General features: G+C 40.3%; 1 pseudogene; it reads right to left on the bottom strand.

The window, feature by feature from the left end:
* Positions 1-3411: 3411 nt before the first annotated feature.
* The window catches only part of LOC127346571 (tryptophan--tRNA ligase, cytoplasmic-like), a 39721-nt pseudogene continuing 19328 nt past the window's right edge, over positions 3412-23804 (bottom strand).

Genomic DNA, 23804 nt, shown 5'->3' with positions numbered 1-23804 from the left:
GAATAATTATAGTCCTGGGCGAAATGAGCCAATTTTTTGTTTGGCTGGATGAAAACAAAACCACACCGAGATACAATACAAATGGTAAAGATTGTGTGACCATGTGAGAGGATAACCAAAATCTGGGAGATTAAGGCACGCCTACGAAGGATGGTCTCTTGGATAGAGTACATGGAGGTAATGTAAAGAATATTTGTTGTTTTCGGAAGTAAATGGAGCAAAAAAATGATAACTAAGGACGAAGAACAATGTTAAGGATAATTCTAGAAGGAGATACATCTTAGGTGGCATCATTTCCAAAAGGCAGTTCAAACATCTAGGGTTTTCATCAAAGTGATACACACAACCAATTTTATTGAAGTTGTCGCAAGGCAACGAGGTCAAATTCATCAAGAAGAAGAGTATGTAACATAGATAAAATACGGCAAAACATTTACAACATAAGTAGAAGCTGACAAATATGTACATACACTTAGCCTTTTGAATGCACGCACGCACTCACACCCTACCCCCTATGTCCACCTCCGAGAGACTCTGACGAAGTCACCACATGCGTCTTGCTATCGACGGGAAAATCACCTCGCACTGAAAAATATTTCACCTTTATAAGGCACAAAAGTGTCAAACCTGGGGCTCGATCCCTACTGGGCTAGGAGTGCAACTACCCTCCTAATTATCCAACCACAGGTTGGTTCTCAAAGCAAGATATGAATGAATTAGCACTTACGACTAAGGCGCCTTCTTCAACAACATCTTTTAAGTTGGGAAACATGACCTTGCGTCAATGTCGCCGCGTCCAACTAACGACAAGGACAAGTATTTTCATCCTAGTTGCCGAGGAAACCAATGAAGGCCAGCACATCAACGATGAGATGACACCTTCAATAATGTCGCTGCTGAGTCCAAACAATAATGTCAAAAAAGAGTTTTCACGTCGGATATGAAGAAATGCTTGAACCACCATCTTAATTGCAGAACTTGCGATAGTCATGCCAGTAAGTACTCCACGCTAGATGCTAGCGGATGGAGAGACGCAATCTACATCTAGGATAGACAAGTATTATGTGTGATTAGAGACGATTAAGTGTTTGTGCAGCTAAACATGTGTCCATTAGGACCGTATGATCGTTGCTGACGGTTAAAGGGTCAGAATGCTCTAAATCAGTCACAACTTATATGTACTCATTTTTATATTAATGTAGAGACATGGACTATGCTTGGCCGGTCAAACTACACCAAACAGAAATTCAACGTGACAGGACCTTGACGACTCAATTGAGGCATACAAGATTATGTACATGTATCACGTATGTGCGTTGAAAGTTGAAATGATGGAGGTTGAGCTAACCAAACATGTTGGGAAGAGGCCTTGGTGCCATGAACGCATCAACTATCTCCTCGGTCATTTGAGCTAGCACTCTTTGGTGTCGTGAAACAATCTCATATAAAACATCGACAAGGCGATCCTTCACTTCTTTGGTCAGCATCCTCCCTTCCTTGTACTCCTGGTTCGTGTGGAATGAATCTCAGAGCATCAAAGATGATGTACAATTCATGGAGGAAACTGACAAAAGTATGAAATAAACCGTTTGGGCAGCTGTGAGAACTTTGACTAATCAATCACACACATACATACAAGCATGCAGGCAGGCAGCTACAATGTCGGAACAGAACGCTTTCTAGCTCTTTCCCAATGCCTACAATTCCAACAAATTATGTGGCCATCCTACGTGAAACAAATCCATCCTTTGGTCTCTCTGCGCACCATCTAACACTTGTTCAACCTATATCTATTGTGTACTGACTTTTGGAAAACACACATATCGTAGTATGGAGTGACTTACATGTACTAATAGATAGGTGTGGATGTGATATGTGTGCGCTATATACTGCTGAAGGACCATAGCGAGAACATGCTACTCTAAATGTTAAAGATGGTGTTAGGTGTGGTGGGTGATACTTGATTCAATTTTTCTGTGTTTCTCGGACAGTAGGCTCTTATAAAAATTAAATATACGTCATAAATACAATATGGAGGCATTGTACAAGTTGATGTGAGTATATCCAAGGCAATATCACATAGTCGACGGTGCATGGCCATCCACTATAGTTTCTGGAAACTCGACGCAAAATTATTGGAATAATGTCAGTCCCTGGGCGAAATGAGCCAATTGAAACCACATCAAGATACAGTACGAATGGTAAAGGTTGTGTGACCATGTAAGGGGGTAACAATGATCTGGCAGATTAAGGCAAGGCTACGAATGGTCTCCTCCGTCCAACAAAACTTTCTTGGATAGAGTACATGGGGGAAATGTAAAGAATATTTGTTGTTTTCGGCAGTAAATGGAGCAAAAAAATATAACTAAGGCCGAAGGACAATGTTAAGGATAATTCTAGAAGGAGATGCATCTTTGGTGGTAGCATTTCCAAAATGCAGTTCAAACAGCTGGGGTTTCCATTAAAGTGATACACACAACCAGTTTTATTAAAGTTGTTGCAAGGCAACGAGGCCAAATTCATCAAGAAGAAGAGTATATAACATAGATAAAATATGGCAAAACAGTTACAACAGGCGTAGACGCTCATAAATATGTACATACAGTTAGTCATTTGAGTGCACACACTCACACCCTACCCCTGTGGGCACCTCCGAGAGACTCCGACTAAGTCACCACATGCGTCTTGCTATTGACAGGAAAGTCGCCTCCCACTGAAAAATATTTCACCTTTAATAAGACATAAAAGTGTCAAACCTGGGGCTCGATCCCTACTGGGCTAGGAGTGCCACTACCCTCCTAACTATCCAACCAAGATATGAATAACTTAGACTTACGACTAAGGCGCCTTCTTCAACAACATCTTTTAAGTTGGGAAACATGAGCTTACGTCAATGTCGCCGCGTCCAACTAAAGACAAGAACAAGTATTTTCATCCTAGTTGCCAAGGAAACCAATGGAGGCCAGCAGATCAACGATGAGATGACACTGCCAGAAAAGAGTTTTCACGCCGGACATGAAGAAATGTTTGAATCACCATCTTAATTGCAGAACTTGCGTTAGTTGTGCCAGTAGGTACTCCACGCTAGACGCTAGTGGATGGAGAGACGCAATCTACATCTAGGATAGACAAGTATTATGCATGATTAGAGATGATTAAGTGTTTTGCAACTAAACATGTGTCCATTAGGACCGTACTATGCTAACGGTTAAAGGTTCAGAATGCTCTAAATGAGTCACAACTTCAGTACTCATTTTTATATTAATGTATATACAGAGACTATCCTTGGCAGATCAAACTACACTAAACAGAAATTCAACATGACAGGACCTTGAGAACCCAATTGAGTCATAAAAAATTATATACATGTATCACGTATATGCGTTGAAAGTTGAAATGATCGAGGTTGAGCTAGCCAAACATGTTGGGAAGAGGCCTTGGTGCCATGAATGCATCAACCATCTCTTCAGTCACTTGACCTCTTACTCTTTGGTGTCGTGAAACAATCTCATATAGAACATCGACAAGGCGATCCTTCACTTCTTTGGTCAGCATCCTCCCTTCCTTGTACTCCTCGTTCATGTGGAATGAATCTCTCAGAGCATCAAAGATGATGTACAATTCATGGAAGAAATTGACAAAAGTATGAAATAAATATATAAGTAGTGTATATGTGTTACCTTCTTTATGCCCTCGAGGTCTTCATCGTCTTCAAGAAAGAAGTTGAGATACTTGATCGGTACATCCACCCGCATGAAGACACGAATTTATGGTTCACCAGCTTGGTTTTTGTCTTCCACAATTGACTCAGTACAAAATATAAAAGGATCCCAAGATTATGAACAATCATGGAGTTTAGCATTTCAGTAACTAAATAAAACAAGATGCATGGCTCAAACTTCAGTTTTTTATGGCTTACATCAAGGTTAGATCCAAGTTTTCTATGTAGCTCTTTGGAGTCCTGGCCACCTGAGAAAGCATATTTATTCACCTGGAAAATGATGTGAGTAAGGGTTAAGCCCATGAGACAACACGACAAGGAGCCTCCAAGCCAACAACAATTTCACACAAGAAAAATGAAAGTGGTCCAGCTTGTTGGCTAAGCTTTTTTAATAAATAAATCTCAGAAAAACAATGTCCAAGACAAACCTTATTCTTTATTTCTTCATGAATATCTGTCACATATATCGCAGAATTCGAATCACTAGCTGACATTTTCGTGTTTTCCCCCTGGAAAGGGGAAAGAAAGAAACCCATCAAGCAGGATATTTGAAGCTAGCTAGCCATCATTAACACAAAGTAACAAAAGAAATTCAAAGTAGACATAAAAGGACATTAAACAGAAGACTTAACACATGGACCCCATCAATAGTGTTAAACTCTAAATTCAAAAATTGTGTTGTCGTGTCTAACTAATTTCATATCATCGACAAATTGAAAATGAGATTAGCATTATGCCTAGCCCCATATGCATAAACGTGTTTTTGCAAGAAAGCTCCGTATGCATAACCTAACTAAATCATAATGGCCACTTCTGAACTTCTACACAACACCCGTAGATATATAGTTTTTATCTTTGCGTGTTACTCAAAACTAAATAAAATGTACCTGAAGAGCAGGGAAAAATCTTGATTCAATCAGCGATGGCTTATGATAACCGATTCTTGCAGCGGCATCACATGTCATCCTGAAATAAGGGTCCTGGTAGCAGCATAACAAAAATAAATCGACTGAGCAAGATGCTTCAATGATGATTTTACTTAGGATAAGCATATCTATAGCTTTCACGTTATTTTATCCAAACAAAATGATGGATATTAAGAAACAAAAAGATGCGTAATTCTACTAGATCTTAATTTAATCCAGCAAGATGTATGTAAGAACATTACGGTTATAACCGGATCATTAATGACACATAAAATATATACCTGGTCTGTTTGGGCCTCCGGAGGAAAGTTCTTTCTCCCTTAATGAGGACCGAACGGATGATATACCCCAAGTTTCTCCAGAGGAAAATGGACTCTTAACTGCACCTTATTCTGAGGATGAGGTTAAGAAGGCAATTTTCCAAATGGAATGCAATAAAGCACCGGGTCCAGATGGTTTCCCAGCGGAGTTTTATCAAACTTTCTGGGATACTATTAAATTGGATCTTCTAGATTTGTTCAGTGATCTTCACACAGGACAACTAGAACTATTTCGTCTAAATTTTGGTGAACTAAGTTTGTTACCGAAGGTTAATGTGGCAGAAAGGATTCAACAATATAGACCTATTTGCCTCTTAAACGTCAGTTTCAAGAATTTTACGAAAGTGGCCACCATTAGACTTAATACGGTTGCGGATCATGTTGTCCAACCTTCTCAGACTGCTTTCATGCAAGGAAGGAACATCCTTGATGGAGTGGCAGTTCTGCATGAGACGGTACATGAGATGCATTCCAAGAAACTTAATGGGGTCATTTTAAAATTAGATTTCGAAAAGGCATATGATAAGGTCAAATGGTCTTTCCTACAACAGACACTCAGGATGAAAGGTTTTTCTCCTGAGTGGCATGCTCTAATTTACGATTTTGTGTATGGAGGTAGCGTGGCAATTAGGGTCAATGATGACACCGGCCACTATTTCCAGACACGCAAAGGGTTACGCCAAGGAGATCCGCTATCACCAATGTTATTCAACATTGTAGCAGATATGCTGGCAATACTCATAGAGCGTGCCAAGTCTGATGGTCAAATTGAGGGTGTGATCCCACATTTGGTTGATGGGGGTTTATCTATCCTTCAATATGCCGATGACTGATGCGTGTACTTGACACGTCCGTTGGGAACCCCAAGAGGAAGGTGTGATGCGCACAGCGGCAAGTTTCCCTCAGTAAGAAACCAAGGTTTAATCGAACCAGTAGGAGTCAAGAAGCACGTTGAAGGTTGATGGCGGCGGGATGTAGTGCGGCGCAACACCAGAGATTCCGGCACCAACGTGGAACCTGCACAACACAACCAAAGTACTTTGCCCCAACGAAACAGTGAGGTTGTCAATCTCACCGGCTTGCTGTAACAAAGGATTAGATGTATAGTGTGGAAGATGATTGTTTGCAGAAAACAATAGAACAGTATTGCAGTAGATTGTATTTCAGTATAGAGAATTGGACCGGGGTCCACAGTTCACTAGAGGTGTCTCTCCCATAAGATAAACAGCATGTTGGGTGAACAAATTACAGTTGGGAAATTGACAAATAAAGAGGGCATGACCATGCACATACATATTATGATGAGTATTGTGAGATTTAATTGGGCATTACGACAAAGTACATAGACCGCTATCCAGCATGCATCTATGCCTAAAAAGTCCACCTTCAGGTTATCATCCGAACCCCCTCCAGTATTAAGTTGCTAACAACAGACAATTGCATTAAGTATTGCGCGTGATGTAATCAGTAACTACATCCTCGAACATAGCACCAATGTTTTATCCCTAGTGGCAACAGCACATCCATAATCTTAGAGGTTTCTGTCACTCCCCCAGATTCACGGAGACATGAACCCACTATCAAGCATAAATACTCCCTCTTGGAGTTACAAGCATCTACTTGGCCAGAGCATCTACTAGTAACGGAGAGCATGCAAGATCATAAACAACACATAGACATAACTTTGATAATCAACATAACATAGTATTCTCTATTCATCGGATCCCAACAAACGCAACATATAGAATTACAGATAGATGATCTTAATCATGTTAGGCAGCTCACAAGATCCGACAATTAAGCACAATGGGGAGAAGACAACCATCTAGCTACTGCTATGGACCCATAGTCCAGGGGTGAACTACTCACTCATCACTCCGGAGGCGACCATGGCGGCGTAGAGTCCTCCGGGAGATGAATCCCCTCTCCGGCAGGGTGCCGGGAGGCGATCTCTGAATCCCCCGAGATGGGATTGGCGGCGGCGGCGTCTCTGGAAGGTTTTCCGTATCGTGGCTCTCGGTACTGGGGGTTTCGCGACGGAGGCTTTAAGTAGGCGGAAGGGCAGGTCAAGAGGCGGCACGAGGGGCCCACACTACAGGCCGGCGCGGTCAGGGCTTAGGCCGCGCCGCCCTGTAGTCTGGCCACCTCGTGGCCCCACTTCGTCTCCTCTTCGGTCTTCTGGAAGCTTCGTGGCAAAATAGGACCCTGGGCGTTGATTTCGTCCAATTCCGAGAATATTTCGTTACTAGGATTTCTGAAACCAAAAACAGCAGAAAACAAGAATCGGCACTTCGGCATCTTGTTAATAGGTTAGTTCCAGAAAATGCACGAATATGACATAAAGTGTGCATAAAACATGTAGATATCATCAATAATGTGGCATGGAACACAAGAAATTATCGATACGTCGGAGACGTATCAGCATCCCCAAGCTTAGTTCTGCTCGTCCCGAGCAGGTAAAACGATAACAAAGATAATTTCTGGAGTGACATGCCATCATAACCTTGATCATACTATTTGTAAAGCATATGTAGTGAATGCGGCGATCAAAACAATGTAAATGACATGAGTAAACAAGTGAATCGTAAAGCAAAGACTTTTCATGAATAGTACTTCAAGACAAGCATCAATAAGTCTTGCATAAGAGTTAACTCATAAAGCAATAATTCAAAGTAAAGGCATTGAAGCAACACAAAGGAAGATTAAGTTTCAGCGGTTGCTTTCAACTTGTAACATGTATATCTCATAGATAATTGTCAACATAGAGTAATATAATAAGTGCAATATGCCAGTATGTAGGAATCAATGCACAGTTCACACAAGTGTTTGCTTCTTGAGGTGGAGAGAAATAGGTGAACTGACTCAACATAAAAGTAAAAGAATGGTCCTCCATAGAGGAAAAGCATCGATTGCTATATTTGTGCTAGAGCTTTGATTTTGAAAACATGAAACAATTTTGTCAACGGTAGTAATAAAGCATATGTATCATGTAAATTATATCTTACAAGTTGCAAGCCTCATGCATAGTATACTAATAGTGCCCGCACCTTGTCCTAATTAGCTTGGACTACCGGATCATCGCAATACACATGTTTTAACCAAGTGTCACAATGGGGTACCTCCATGCCGCCTGTACAAAGGTCTAAGGAGAAAGCTCGCATTTTGGATTTCTCGCTATTGATTATTCTCAACTTAGACATCCATACCGGGACAACATGGACAACAGATAATGGACTCCTCTTTAATGCATAAGCATGTGGCAACAATTATTATTCTCATATGAGATTGAGGATATATGTCCAAAACTGAAACTTCCACCATGAATCATGGCTTTAGTTAGCGGCCCAATGTTCTTCTCTAACAATATGCATGCTTAACCATAAGATGGTAGATCTCTCTTACTTCAGACAAGACTAACATGCATAGCAACTCACATGAAATTCAACAAAAGGTAGTTGATGGCGTCCCCAGGAACATGGTTATCGCACAACAAGCAACTTAATAAGAGATAAAGTGCATAAGTACATATTCAATACCACAATAGTTTTTAAGCTATTTGTCCCATGAGCTATATATTGCAAAGGTGAATGATGGAATTTTAAAGGTAGCACTCAAGCAATTTACTTTGGAATGGCGGAGAAATACCATGTAGTAGGTAGGTATGGTGGACACAAATGGCATAGTGGTTGGCTCAAGTATTTTGGATGCATGAGAGGTATTCCCTCTCGATACAAGGTTTAGGCTAGCAAGGCTTATTTGAAACAAACACAAGGATGAACCGGTGCAGCAAAACTCACATAAAAGACATATTGTAAACATTATAAGAATCTACACCGTCTTCCTTGTTGTTCAAAACTCAATACTAGATATTATCTAGACTTTAGAGAGACCAAATATGCAAACCAAATTTTAGCATGCTCTATGTATTTCTTCATTAATGGGTGCAAAGTATATGATGCAAGAGCTTAAACATGAGCACAACAATTGCCAAGTATCACATTATCCAAGACATTGTAGCAAATTACTATATGTATCATTTACCAATTCCAACCATATAACAATTTAACGAAGAAGAAACTTCGCCATGAATACTATGAGTAGAGCCTAAGGACATACTTGTCCATATGCTACAGCGGAGCGTGTCTCTCTCCCACAAAGTGAATGCTAGGATCCATTTTATTCAAACAAAACAAAAAACAAAAACAAACCGACGCTCCAAGCAAAGCACATAAGATGTGATGGAATAAAAATATAGTTTCAGGGGAGGAACCTGATAATGTTGTCGATGAAGAAGGGGATGCCTTGGGCATCCCCAAGCTTAGACGCTTGAGTCTTCTTAGAATATGCAGGGGTGAACCACCGGGGCATCTCCAAGCTTAGAGCTTTCACTCTCCTTGATCATATTGTATCATCTCCCTCTCTTGATCCTTGAAAACTTCCTCCACACCAAACTTAGAACAACTCATTAGAGGGTTAGTGGACAATAAAAATTAACATGTTAAAATGTGACACAATCATTCTTAACACTTCTGGACATTGCATAAAGCTACTGGACATTAATGGATCAAAGAAATTCATCCAACATAGCAAAAGAGGCAATGCGAAATAAAAGGCAGAATCTGTCAAAACAGAACAGTTCGTATTGACGAATTTTATCGAGGCACCAGACTTGCTCAAATGAAAATGCTCAAATTGAATGAAAGTTGCGTACATATCTGAGGATCACTCACGTAAATTGGCATAATTTTCTGAGTTACCTACAGAGAAAACAGCCCAGATTCGTGACAGCAAAGAAATCTGTTTCTGCGCAGTAATCCAAATCTAGTATGAACTTTACTATCAACGACTTTACTTGGCACAACAAAACACTAAACTAAGATAAGGAGAGGTTGCTACAGTAGTAAACAACTTCCAAGACACAAAATAAAAACAAAGTACTGTAGTAAAAACCATGGGTTGTCTCCCATAAGCGCGTTTCTTTAACGCCTTTCAGCTAGGCGCAGAAAGTGTGTATCAAGTGTTATCGAAGGATGGTGCATCTACAGCGGGGTGTGGAGTTTTCTCAACCATGCATAGTATATTGGATACATAAGTTTTAGCATCTCCCTTTTCATTAGTCTTGGGCTTGCTACTCTCATCAAACAAATTTTCAGGAACAAGCCAAGCATAGTTATTTTCTAGTGCTTCATGCATTGCTAGGAGCTTACATGGTATTGGTGCTTTGATCTCTCCACCATCATTAATATTATTAGTGTACTTTATTCTATCCATATCCATCTTTTCAAGGAGACTAACAAAATTGGTATAAGAACCAAGCATATCATATTTAGCAAAGACCTTTCTAGCCTCTCTTGCTATACCACCAAAATCTCTAAGAAGGGTTTCTAAAACAAAATCTTTCTTTTCCCCTTCTTCCATATCACCAAGTGTGAGAAACATGTGTTGGATTATAGGATTGAGATTAACAAATTTAGTTTCCAACATGCGAACTAAAGCAGCAGTAGCAATTTCATAAGTAGGAGCAAGTTCTACCAAGTGTCTATCTTCAAAATCTTCAACGGTACTGACATGATTGAAAAATTCTTCTATATTATTTCTCCCAATTATAGACCCACGTCCTACCGGTATGTCTTTTGTGGTAAAATTAAAAGGAAACATGATGAATCAAGTAAAGTAAATGAAAGTAACTAATTTTTTTGTGTTTTTGATATAGCAAACAAGATAGCAAATAAAGTAAAACTAGCAACTAATTTTTTTGTATTTTGATTTAGTGCAGCAAACAAAGTAGTAAATAAAACTAAGCAAGACAAAAACAAAGTAAAGAGATTGGGATGTGGAGACTCCCCTTGCAGCGTGTCTTGATCTCCCCGGCAACGGCGCCAGAAATTTGCTTGATGCGTGTAGTTGACACGTCCGTTGGGAACCCCAAGAGGAAGGTGTGATGCGCACAGCGGCAAGTTTCCCTCAGTAAGAAACCAAGGTTTAATCGAACCAGTAGGAGTCAAGAAGCACGTTGAAGGTTGATGGTGGCGGGATGTAGTGCGGCGCAACACCAGAGATTCCGGCGCCAACGTGGAACCTTCACAACACAACCAAAGTACTTTGCCCCAACAAAACAGTGAGGTTGTAAATCTCACCGGCTTGCTGTAACAAAGGATTAGATGTATAGTGTGGAAGATGATTGTTTGCAGAAAACAATAGAACAGTATTGCAGTAGATTGTATTTCAGTATAGAGAATTGGACCGGGGTCCACAGTTCACTAGAGGTGTCTCTCCCATAAGATAAACACCATGTTGGGTGAACAAATTACAGTTGGGCAATTGACAAATAAAGAGGGCATGACCATGCACATACATATTATGATGAGTATTGTGAGATTTAATTGGGCATTACGACAAAGTACATAGACCGCTATCCAGCATGCATCTATGCCTAAAAAGTCCACCTTCAGGTTATCATCCGAACCCCCTCCAGTATTAAGTTGCTAACAACAGACAATTGCATTAAGTATTGCGCGTAATGTAATCAGTAACTACATCCTCGAACATATCACCAATGTTTTATCCCTAGTGGCAACAACACATCCATAATCTTAGAGGTTTCTGTCACTCCCCCAGATTCACGGAGACATGAACCCACTATCGAGCATAAATACTCCCTCTTGGAGTTACAAGCATCTACTTGGCCAGAGCATCTACTAGTAACGGAGAGCATGCAAGATCATAAACAACACATAGACATAACTTTGATAATCAACATAACATAGTATTCTCTATTCATCGGATCCCAACAAACGCAACATATAGAATTACAGATAGATGATCTTGATCATGTTAGGCAGCTCACAAGATCCGACAATTAAGCACAATGGGGAGAAGACAACCATCTAGCTACTACTATGGACCCATAGTCTAGGGGTGAACTACTCACTCATCACTCCGGAGGCGACCATGGCGGCGTAGAGTCCTCCGGGAGATGAATCCCCTCTCCGGCAGGGTGCCGGAGGCGATCTCCTGAATCCCCCGAGATGGGATTGGCGGCGGCGGCGTCTCTGGAAGGTTTTCCGTATCGTGGCTCTCGATCGGGGGTTTCGCGACGGAGGCTTTAAGTAGGCGGAAGGGCAGGTCAAGAGGCGGCACGAGGGGCCCACACTACAGGCCGGCGCGGCCAGGGCTTGGGCCGCGCCGCCCTGTAGTCTGGCCACCTCGTGGCCCCACTTCGTCTCCTCTTCGGTCTTCTTGAAGCTTCGTGGCAAAATAGGACCCTGGGCGTTGATTTCGTCCAATTCCGAGAATATTTCGTTACTAGGATTTCTGAAACCAAAAACAGCAGAAAACAGCAACTGGCACTTCGGCATCTTGTTAATAGGTTAGTTCCAGAAAATGCACGAATATGACATAAAGTGTGCATAAAACATGTAGATATCATCAATAATGTGGCATGAAACACAAGAAATTATCGATACTTCGGAGACGTATCAATGACACAATTCTTTTTATGGATCATGATTTCGAAAAAGCTCGTAATCTCAAATTAATTTTAGCAGCTTTCGAGCAGTTGTCGGGATTGAAAATTAACTTCCATAAAAGTGAATTGTTCTGTTTCGGCGATGCCCAAAACGATATGACTCGGTATACAGAGTTGTTTGGTTGCGGGCAAGGCCATTTTCCTATTCGGTATTTGGGTATTCCGATTCACTATCGGAGACTTACACTTGCTGAATGGAAGATTGTGGAAGAAAGATTACAGAAACGCCTTAGTAGTTGGAAAGGCAAATTGTTGTCCCTAGGAGGAAGATTGGTACTCATTAACTCGGTACTAAAAAATATGGTACTGTATATGTTATCATTCTTTCTTCTGCCAAAAGGAATTCTGCATAAACTCGATTATTATCGATCCAGATTCTTTTGGCAAGGGGACAGCGAGAAAAAGAAATATCGATTGGTTAAATGGAGTATAGTGTGTAGTCCCAAAGATCAAGGCGGACTTGGAATTCATGACCTGGAGGTTAAGAATTATGCTCTGCTAGGTAAATGGCTTTTTAAGCTTCTTACTGAGAATGGGACTTGGCAAACTATTCTTCGGAGAAAGTATATTGGCTCGAAGACGCTATCCCAAGTGGTTTGGAAACCCGGGGACTCTCACTTCTGGGCTGGTCTCATGGCAACGAAAAATATTTTCTTTCGTCATGGTACTTTTTCTATTAAGAATGGAGCACAAATACGTTTCTGGGAAGATGTTTGGTTGGACAATGCTTCCCTGAGTGAACAATATCCTGCTTTGTATAGTATTGTTCGTCGCAAAGATGATACCATTGCTTCCGTTATGGCTACCTCACCTCCGAATGTGACGTTCAGAAGGGTTTTACTTGGACAAAGGCTAACAGCATGGAATACTCTAGTTCAACGATTGGGTGATATTCAATTATCCCCTGAACCGGATGAATTTAGATGGAATCTTCATGTAGATGGCTCTTTCTCAGTTAAATCTTTATACAATGCAATCCTTCATTCTGATTTACCAGTTGATAATAATAAGAAAATTTGGAAGATGAAGATACCATAAAAATTTAAGATTTTTGGATGGTACCTTCGTCGAGGAGTAATTCTTACTAAAGATAATCTTGTTAAGCGGAATTGGCACGGAAGTTCACGGTGTGTTTTCTGTCATCATGATGAAACCATCAAACACCTATTCTTCCAGTGCAGTTTTGCGAAATCTATATGGTCAGTCATCCAAGTAGCGTCTACCCTGTATCCCCCGACTAGTGTGGCAAATGTCTTTGGCAATTGGCTTCACGGTGTTGATTCAAGGTTTAAGTTGCTTCTTAGGGTGGGGGCGCTAGCAGTTATCTGGGCGCTGTGGCTAAGTAGAAATGACAAGATTTTTAACGATAAAAACTGTTCTTTGTTGCAGGTCATCTACAGATGTACAGGTATTCTCCGTTCATGGTTACCTCTTCAGCGGGCGGAGAATCGAGACCTATTTATGGAGGTCTGTACACGGTTGGAGGCTACGGCGAGGGATACTTTTTCCCGACATGGGTGGCAGCATAGTCTACGGATTGAAGCTCCACACTCTCCTTAGGCGTTATATAGTTTATCGTCTCGATATGTATTTCGCCTTTTTTCATTTATTGTTCGTTCTGGACAGTTGAAACAGCTGTGTGCATCCTGGTTATGCAGAGGCTGGATGTAATTGCTTCTCACAAAGTAATAAAACATCCTTTATCGAAAAAAACATGGGATGAGGCATCACAGAGGATGATTGTGAGGGAAGAGACGTGGAAACAAAGACGAGAACGATGGAACCGCTTGCACAGCTGGAAAGCCAATCTTTCCTATGTTATCCTCTGGGCTGAATCCAAAGCCTGTCATTCGTTCAGGAGTAATTTAACAAAACATATCACCAAAATGTAATGACGTTTGAAGTGCTACCGATCGACGAGCTAGCAACCCCTCACCTTATTGTGGGTCACACATTTGCTAATTTTAGACTTAATTTCTTTGAAGTCTCTGTAAGAAAAGTCAACATACCGGTTGGGTTGTTAATTTTTCTTGGCAAAAAAGTAAACAGAACATCAGTATATCAGTCGAGCCGTCGAGACGTCTGCAGTTAGTTACTACTGTATTACCTGGTGTCAGGATCAAAATTGGAGAAAATGTAGGTCCTATCAAAATTAGACAACCAGAAAAAGTTTCGCAATCACACACATGTATACACACATGCATATATGCAGGCAACTACGATGTCTCAACATAGAGCTTGCTAGCTCTTTCCCAATGTGTAGCAACTTTTGGGCAACATAAGTACCGTTGAGTGGAGTAACGGACATGTACTAATAGATAGGTGTGGATGTGATGTGTGTGTGCTATATACTCTTGAAGGATTATAGCGAGAACATGCTACTCTAAATGTTAAAGATGGAGTTAGGTGTGGTGGGTGATGCTTGATTCAATTTTCTATGTTTCTCGGAATGTAGGCTCTTATAAAAATTAAATGTACATCATAAATACAATATGGTGGCCTTGTACAAATTGATGTGAGTATGTCCAAGGCAATATCACATAGTCGATGGTGCATGGCCACCCACTATAGTTTCTACAAACTTGAAGTAAAATGTTGGAGTAATCTCACTCCGTGGGCTGAATGAGCCAATTTTTTGTTTGGCCGGATGAAAAGAAAACATACCGAGATACAGTATGAATGGGAAAGGTCGTGTGACCATTGGAGGGGATAACCATAATCTGGCGACGAGAGGCGGGATGTAAAGAATATTGTTGAGTTGGAGTTATGTATTTTTCGGCACTAAATGTAGCAAAAAAGACAAATCAGGTTGAAGGACACTATTAAGGATAATTATAGAGCGAGATGCATCTTAGGTGGCAACATCTTTTCGAAAAGGTAGTTCAAACCTCCATCAAAGTGATGCACACAACCATTTTTATTAAAGTTGTTGTAAGGTATCAAGGAGCCGAGTATATAGCATATAACTACGACATAACATTTACAACAGACGCAAGCACTCACAAATACGTATATACAATCACCCCTTTCAAAGCACGCATACCCTATCTTTGTGAGCACCTCCAAATAGACTCAGTCCAAAAAACTGATCCGACGAGTCTTGAGATTAACGAAAACACCACAGGCCATCGATGTTCTACATCAAAGTGAAGCACACAATCATTTTTACTGCAGTTGTTGCAAGGCAGCTCCCAATTACATACACACACACACCCCTTTGAACGGACGCACACCCTACCCTATGACCACCTCTGAGAGACTAAGTCCAAGAAAATGATTCGGCGGGTTTTGAGATAGACAAAGCCACCAAGTTGTCTCTGATTAGTTCGCCTTTAATGAGACACAAAAGTGTCAAACCTGGGGTTTGATCCCTGGTAGGTTGGAGGTGTCAGTATGTTACTTCCCTCCTAACCATCCAACCACGGGTTGATTCTCAAAACAAGATATGAATGAATTAGCACTTACGACTAAGGCGCATTCTTCCAAATCTTTAAGTTGGGAAACATGACCTCGCTTCAATGTCATCGCATCCAATGGAAGACAAGGACAAGTATTTTCATCCTTGATGAGTGCATTTTTAGCATGTTTTTGCATTAATATTTCATCAAGTTATCATCAAGTAGCGGTAGGATTATCATATTTCACTGCGCTACCGGGCCCTTTTATGCTTGTCCACATGGGATCTTAAAATAACAAGTCAATAATTAAATATCGATGAAAACTGTCATTTTCTGGCATTTTGACGTGATAGAAATTAGTTTTGCCCTTAATAATGCACCTGTGTGAAAGGACAATGCGAGGATAGCTTCCTGGGAGTTTAACGGGCATCGGTACGGGCAGAGCCCACCCGTACCGTCCGCCTGTATCACCCACCAGGAGCACCGTCTCGTCAAATACTTTCACCTCCCGCGGATGGATCATAGATCAAACACACACAGCTTCGCAAAACCGAGAAACACCGCCCCATATCAGATCTCAAGAAGGAACTTTGGAGAAGACAAGATCCGGGGTCCTACGTGGATCCTCGGAGGACAAGGCATCATCCCCTTCATCATCAACCGTTGCACCTTCATCGCCATCATTCTCCAACCATAGTTGTAATCTTGATTACTATTGTGGATTTGTATTCGAATTCATTCCATTCCTCTAATTCATTCCACAAGATTATGATGATGTTCTTGATTGTCTCCATGTGTGAGTAGTCTTATTAGTTCTTGGGGAGATGGAAACCCTAGCATGAATATGAGATGAATCTAAGATGATTTATAGTTCTAAGTATTAATATGTGTTAGTTTTATCTCTTGTTATTACATGTTGTGCACCATGTAATATTGCCTATTGGTCTTGAGAGGAAACTACTCTTTGAAGTGTGGTAAAGCGAACGGCAAGAAGTGACATTACCGTATGGGCGCTTTGACACATGAATAAGGGGGATAAGAGGGATTCATAAAGCTCATATCGATAACCATGGGGTTTACCCCTTAATAGCACTAGTCCATATGTGGCCGCTGAAGGCTAGATGATGTGGTTATTTAGAGATGCGATGACCGATGGCTTTCTGGACGCATCTTATTACGGAGCTCTCCCACACACAACATGCTTGAAAGCATATTTCATCTTGATTAACATGAGTCCTAGTGCTAGAGGTGGATCCAATAATCCCTGAGAATACTGTCTTTTAAGTTCCAACCCTTTTTATATAATGTTTTTACTGCTTCATTTACTTTTCCTGCAACCATTTACAACACCCCCTTTTATCGTTTTGAGATTATAAAACAATTATTAAGTAATATTTAGTAGTATCTCCTCGTGCTTCGATACTCCTTATTTCAAAACTAGCTACAACTGATCTGTATACTTGCAGCCATCAAGCTATTTTCTAGTGCCGTTGCTAGGGAGCTCGGCGCTTTTGCTCTTTATTCTTAGTTTCTTATCTATTATTGTTTTTATTAAAGTTGTTTGATAGTTTCAGGTAGTACCATGGCTGCTCTTGGGCTTATGAATAAGCTTGATGCAGCTGAATATCTCGGAAGATCCAACCGAGGGTTCGTTAAGGAATTCCCAAATGGGAATCATATTGAATATTCTATGCATCCACGCTTTATTGCTATCTTGAAGGAGAATAGTTTTGCAGGAGATGATCCCGATGAGGCTCCTTATACTCATTTGCATTATTTTACTGAGTTGTGTTGGACAATCAAATTGAGAAATTATATTGATGATGAACTTAAGCTTAAATTGTTTAGTCAATCTCTAACCAACACTGCATTATCTTGGTATAGAACTTGCCCTGCAGAAAAGATCGATACTTGGGAGAATCTTAAGAAGGAATTTATATTTCGGTTCTATCCCGAAGTCAAGTCCTCGGAAGCAAGAAGAGATATAACCAATTCAAGAATCGCCGCGGTGAGAGCTTAATGACAACCTATCTCAGGTTCAAATGGACTGTTCAAAAATGTTCCCATCATGATTTACCACCTTGGTATATTTATATTTATTTTATGGTGGACTAGAACAAGATAATAAAAGAGAATTAGATTTATTATCCGGTGGATGTTTCATGGAACTCACAGCCGAGCAAGCTTGGATACGTCTAGATAAAGTTCATAGAAATAGAGTATCATGGGGCTTTGATCTTGGAAGTGCGGGAGAAACATAAATCGAACATGATTGTCTAAATTCTTATAAAAACACTGGGAAACTAAAAGAAATGGCTAATGAACTTAATCTTGATGATGTTATGGTATTGGATGTTTCTTCAAGCTTTTATAGAATTCATTGAAGTGCCAAAGAAAGAATGACTCCATTATACTCCGCCACCTCAAGTTGTTGAAGCAATGCAAGTTGAAGATGAAGTGCCCAAAGTGGTACCCATTGAAATGCCGTCTTACAATGAGCCACTACCGTACCCAATGGCAGCAGCAAGGCATATCCGAGCTCAATTTTTTGTTGACCAAAAGGAAGAGGAGGAAAGAAAGGTAAAAGTACAAGAGTTAAAAGTTAGTAATGATGAACTTACTCATGAAGCTACAAATGAAGAAAGTAAGGTAACAAAGGAAGGTATCTTAGCTATGTTTGCACACTGCAACGTAGTTGAGCTTGATTCCAAAGCTTCACAGTTTGTAGAAGGTATGGTCAAAGCCACATGTGCGGGTAAACCTGTTTTACCTTGTACTTTTGGTGGATCCTCTTACTATGGACTTTGTGATATTGGTATAGCCATTAATGTTATTCCCCATAGATTTTACTTCACTATTCAAGATGAACTTGAGCATTCACAATTAGAAGACACATATATGACAATAATGTTAGCTAATGAGACTTTGAGAGTTCCTATGGGAATAATAAAAGATGTGCCTATTACAATAGGACCCTACACTTATACCATTGATTTTGTTGTTATTGATATGCCAAATTTATTCTCATTGTCCAATCATTTTTTGGAATAACTTTCGTAAACACGGCAGGAGCTAATATTGATTGTATGAAGGAAACTATCTCTCTTAAGTTTGGGGAGGAAGTGATGAGTTTACATTTCTCGAAGTCCACTCATAAAACAATTGTTGAAGAAGAAGACTTCAAGGAGGAAGTTGATCTTGCTACTCTTTCCACAATACTTTATAATACTCCTGATGATAATTTACAGGTAAGTTTACTTGAAACTGATGATAATATTATAGGATCAAGACAAAATGATATCGAGGAATATTTGGAATCTCTCCTTATGACTAATGGTTCAACTAGAGAAAAGTATGAAATAGCTAAAAGAAAGGGAGATGAAGATTTACCACCTCCAGAACTGAAACATCTTCCTCAAGACTTAAAATATAAGTTTTTAGATGATATAAACATATATCCAGTTATTGTAAGTAGTAACCTTTCAGAAAAGGAGGAAGAGGAGTTAATGAATGTACTAAAAATGCATCGCAAGGCCTTTGGGTATTATTTGGATGACTTGAAAGGGATCAGTCCCTCGATAGCACTCATCGAATATTCATGGAGGATGTAGCCCAACCAGTTGCAGATTTTCAGAGGAAACTCAAGCCTGAAATGAAGGAAGTGGTAAGAAAGAAAATCATCCGCCTTCTCGATGCAGGTATCATCTATCATGTCAAAGAGAGTGACTAGGTAAGTCTCGTTCATTGTGTTCCCATAAAGGAGGATTTATTGCAGTGCCTAATAAACATAATGAAATGGTCCCAACCAGAACTATAGTAGGACATAGGATGTGCATTGATTTTAGAAAATTGAATAAGGAAACTAGAAAAAATCATTACATATTGCCTTTTATAGATCAAACTATGGAAAGACTTGCTAAGCATTCACATTTTTGTTATCTTGATGGATATTCTTGGTTCTCCCAAATAGTTGTTCATCCGGAAAATCAACTAAAAACCCCTTTACTTGTCCTTTTGGATTATATGCTTACCGAAGAATGCCTTTCGGATTATGTAATGCCCCTGATACTTTTCAAAGATGCATGAAAACTATATTTGCCGATTATATTGAGCATATAATGGAAGTGTTCATGGACGACTTATCCATCTATGGAGCTTCATTTAACGTTTGCTTGCATTTTTTATTTGCATAAAGTGTTGCAGAGATGCGAAGATACTAATCTAGTCTTGAACTGGGAGAAGTGCCACTTTATGGTTCAAGAAGAGATAGTACGTGGGCATGACGACCCACAAGTATAGGGGGTGTATCATAGTACTTTCGATAAATAAGAGTGTCGAACCCAACGAGGAGCAGAAGGTGTTGACAAGCAGTTTCGATGTAGGATTCGCTGTAAATGCTCACAGACAAGTATTCAGGGAGTTTTGATATAGCAGATAAATAAAGTACGAGTAAGTAAAATGCGAGAGAAATAATTGCAGCGAGTGGCCCAATCCTTTTTAGTAAAAAGGACAAGCCGGTTTGTTTACTTATAATGACCAAACGTTCTTGAGGACACACGGGAATTTAGTCTAGTGCTTTCGCTTCATATAGCTGATTAATCTTCATTGTTTTGATAAGTGTTGTGTGGGTGAACCTATGCTAATGCATCGCCCTTCCTAGGACTAATACATACTTGTGATTATACCCCTTGCAAGCATCCGCAACTACAAGAAAGTAATTAAGATAAATCTAACCACAGCCTTAAACTCTGAGATCCTGCTATCCCTCCTGCATCGATATACCAACGGGGGTTTAGGTTTCTGTCACTCCGGCAACCCCGCAATTGGCAAACGAGTACAAGATGTATTCCCCTAGGCCCATAAAGGTGAAGTATCATGTAGTCAACGTTCACATGACACCACTAGAAGAATAACACCACAACTTAAATATCATAACATTGAATATTACCCAACATAATTCACTACTAACATTTAGACTTCACCCATGTCCTCAAGAACTAAACGAACTCATATGGAACATGATCAGAGGTGATATGATGATGAATAACAATCTGAACATAAACCTTGGTTCAATGGTTTCACTCAATAGCATCAATAACAAGTAGAAATCAATACCGGGAGAGTTTCCCCTATCAAACAATCAAGATCCAACCCTAATTGTTACGGCGGTGACGACGTGCAGCGGTGGAGATGGCGGTGATGATGATGGAGATGATGGTGATGATGATGGAGATGATGTCCAGCTCGATGACGGTGACGATGGCATCGATTTCCCCCTCCGGGAGGGAATTTCCCCGGCAGATTTCAGCCTGCCGGAGAGCTCTTTTCTCTCTGGTGTTTTCCGCCCCGCAGAGGCGGTTTTGACCCTTCGCGACTATCCCCTGGAGCTTAGGTTTTCGGGACGAAGAAGTTCGCGAAGGAGAGGAGGCCAGAGGGGGCTGTGGCCCCCCTCCCCACATGGCGGCGCGGCCAGGCCTGGGCCCGCGCCGGCCTATGGGGGGGCCATGGCGGCCCTCCTCGGCTCCTCCTTTTGGCTATCTTCGTCTTCTGGAAAAATAGGATTTTCAGTATAATTTCCTTCAATTGTTGATCTTCCGAAATATTGCATTCTGACGGTGCTTTTTCCAGCAGAATCGTGACTCCGGTGCGCGATTCTCCAACAATCATGAAACATGCAAAATAGATGAAATAACATAAGTATCACCTCTAAATATGAAATATATCAATGAATAACAGTAAATTATGATATAAAATAGTGATGCAAAATGGACGTATCAACTCCCCCAAGCTTAGACTTCGCTTGTCCCCAAGCGAGACTGAACTCGGTAAACAGGACCACATGTTTATGGAGTGAAGAGTCGATAAACCAAATACGGACAAGAAGCATCATATTAATTCACACAAGACATTCTAGTGAACAACTTCCTCATATAATTCAACTTGAAACAAGTAGAAGGTAATCACAAATAAAGGTGCATAGGAAATCATAATTGGTGATGGCAATTCTTGGTCAGAGAACAATTAACAGATTGTATTTATTTATCAAGCAACGCTCTTACGTTAAAGCTTATATGGCACAACTTGCATACTCAATCATAATAATCTCCTCATAATCATTGATAACTTTCAAAGCTATATTCATTCAGATAAAACTTGTACTAAACAAGGAAGAATAAAAGGCATGATTAAGTAGATCACAATATAAATGATTTGATCACAACAACTCAATTGCTTGCTTAAGATGGAGGGAAATAGGTTTACTGACTCAACATAAAGTAAAAGACAGGCCCTTCGCAGAGGGAAGCAGAGATTAAATCATGTGCTAGAGCTTTTTTTAGTTTTGAAATCATATAAAGAGCATAAAAGTAAAATTTTGAGAGGTGTTTGTTGTTGTCAACGAATGGTAGTGGGTACTCTAACCCCCTTGCCAGACAAACTCTCAAAGAGCGGCTCCCATAAAATTTTATTTTTGGTTGACACTCCTTCCAACCTTTGCTTTCACAAACCATGGCTAACCGAATCCTCGGGTGCCTTCCAATCATTCTCATACCATGAAGGAGTGTCTATTTATTTTAGTTTTATTTAGATGACACTCCTCCCCACCTTTGCTTTCTCAAGCCATGGCTAACCGAATCCTCGGGTGCCTTCCAATCATTCTCATACCATGAAGGAGTGTCTATTTATTTTAGTTTTATTTAGATGACACTCCTCCCCACCTTTGCTTTCTCAAGCCATGGCTAACCGAATCCTCGGGTTCCTTCCAACAATCACATACCATGGAGGAGTGTCTTTTTGTAAAATTATGAAGGTTAATTAATTGGGGCTGAGAACCCCGTTGCCAGCTCTTTTTGCAAAATTATTGGATAAGCGGATGAAGCCACTAGTCCATTGGTGAAAGTTGCCCAACAAGATTTAAAGATAAAGCACCACATACTTCCTCATGAGCTATAAAACATTGACACAAATAAGAGGTAATAACTTTTGAATTGTTTAAAGGTAGCACACGAAGTATTTACTTGGAATGGCAGGAAATACCATGTAGTAGGTAGTTATGGTGGACACTGATGGCGTAGGTTTGGGTTAAAGTTTGGATGCACGAGAAGCATTCCCTCTCAGTACAGGTTTTTGGCTAGCAAGGTTTATTAGCAAGCATAAGAGTTGAGGGAAACAAACAAATATACATGTGATAGAAACAATCATGCATCTTCCTTGTAAGCACAAACAATTTTAACTTCAGAATAATAAGCTAAGAGCTAACAAGAAAGAGAGACAATGAAATAACATATCTACATGTAGTTCTCTTTTCTACTTAAACCTCAAAGTATTGTTGCTATTGACCAATGCTAAGTTTGCCAAAACCAAATAGATTTACTCAATGCTCCCAAAGTGATCCCAATACTAATAACAAGATAAATCATATAATAGAGATTGCAAACTAAAATAAGATGTGCAATATGTAAATGATAAGACTTCTCATTAATATTCCATAATGATAACTCACACCAAGGGATACATAGACAACCAACTAAAGAGAGATACTTCCACACTGCAACCCATCTTATAAGATAACTTCCCTACTCATGATATGACACTACTTAATAGTAAAACGTAAAAGATAGTGATGATGTGATACCGCGGCACTCCCCCAAACTTGGAACAAACCAAGGGGATGCCAATACCGATGATGAATTACTCCTTCGGCGGTGGTGGTGATGAATTCTTGATAAGCTTCTCAACAAGCTCCTGAAGCTCATCAATCTTGTACGTGAGGTTGCGGATCATCTCCGAATTGTGCTCGGCGCGGTTAAGAAGTATGTCCGACGGCGATTCCCAACTCTTAGAGTTGTTTCCCCACTCTTCAGCTTCAGGCTTCATCCTTCCTGCAGTGTTAGAACGATCTATATCCCAATT

The sequence above is a fragment of the Lolium perenne genome, chromosome 4 (genome assembly GCF_019359855.2).
Source record: "Lolium perenne isolate Kyuss_39 chromosome 4, Kyuss_2.0, whole genome shotgun sequence".
Classification (NCBI taxonomy): Eukaryota; Viridiplantae; Streptophyta; class Magnoliopsida; order Poales; family Poaceae; genus Lolium; species Lolium perenne.
The sequence above is the reverse complement of the archived record's forward strand: the minus strand, read 5'-3'. Positions and strand labels throughout refer to the sequence as shown.